We start from the raw sequence: 603 nt of genomic DNA, 5'->3' as shown, positions 1-603 counted from the left end.
ACACACACACACACACACACACACACACACACACACACACACACACACACACACACACACACACACACACACACACACACACACACACACATATATATATATGTAGGTATTTGAAAAATAATGATAAATCTTTCGCATGAAGGCAGAATGGACTAAACTGAGAAGAAAAGTCCTCTATCATTTTGCAAAGTTAACAAGATATTAATTGCTAAAAATTGTTGAAAATTGGTCTTCAACAATTTTTTTATTCAAATACTATCAACTTTACAAAAAAACTGCAAGAGACAAAAATTGTTTATTTTTTTCTCATAGAAATATAAGAATTGTTTTAGAATTTTTTCAAAATTTTTTAATCGTATTTTCTCTGTTGGTAAAAATAAGAAAATGCAGTACTAAAAAGTTGATAAAAAATTCTGAAAAAATTCGTAGAGTTCTATGAAAAGAAAGTAAACAATTTTCGTCTCTTGCATTTTTTTTATAAAGTTGATAGTATTTGAATAAAAAATTATTAAAGATCAATTTTCGACAACTTTTAACAATTAATATCTTGTTAACTATTGCGAAAATTACAAAATGGTAGAGGACATTTTTTCTCAGTTTAAT

The 603-nt window shown here is 26.9% G+C and overlaps 1 protein-coding gene across 1 annotated transcript in view; it reads right to left on the bottom strand.

Moving 5' to 3' along the window:
* LOC108694830 (leishmanolysin-like peptidase) overlaps positions 1 to 603 on the bottom strand; it is a 286628-nt gene that overhangs the window by 122595 nt on the left and 163430 nt on the right. The gene's annotated exons all lie outside the window — the stretch shown is intronic.

Source organism: Atta colombica, unplaced genomic scaffold (genome assembly GCF_001594045.1).
Source record: "Atta colombica isolate Treedump-2 unplaced genomic scaffold, Acol1.0 scaffold125, whole genome shotgun sequence".
In the NCBI taxonomy this organism is placed as follows: Eukaryota; Metazoa; Arthropoda; class Insecta; order Hymenoptera; family Formicidae; genus Atta; species Atta colombica.
This window is presented reverse-complemented; position numbering and strand designations above follow the sequence as displayed.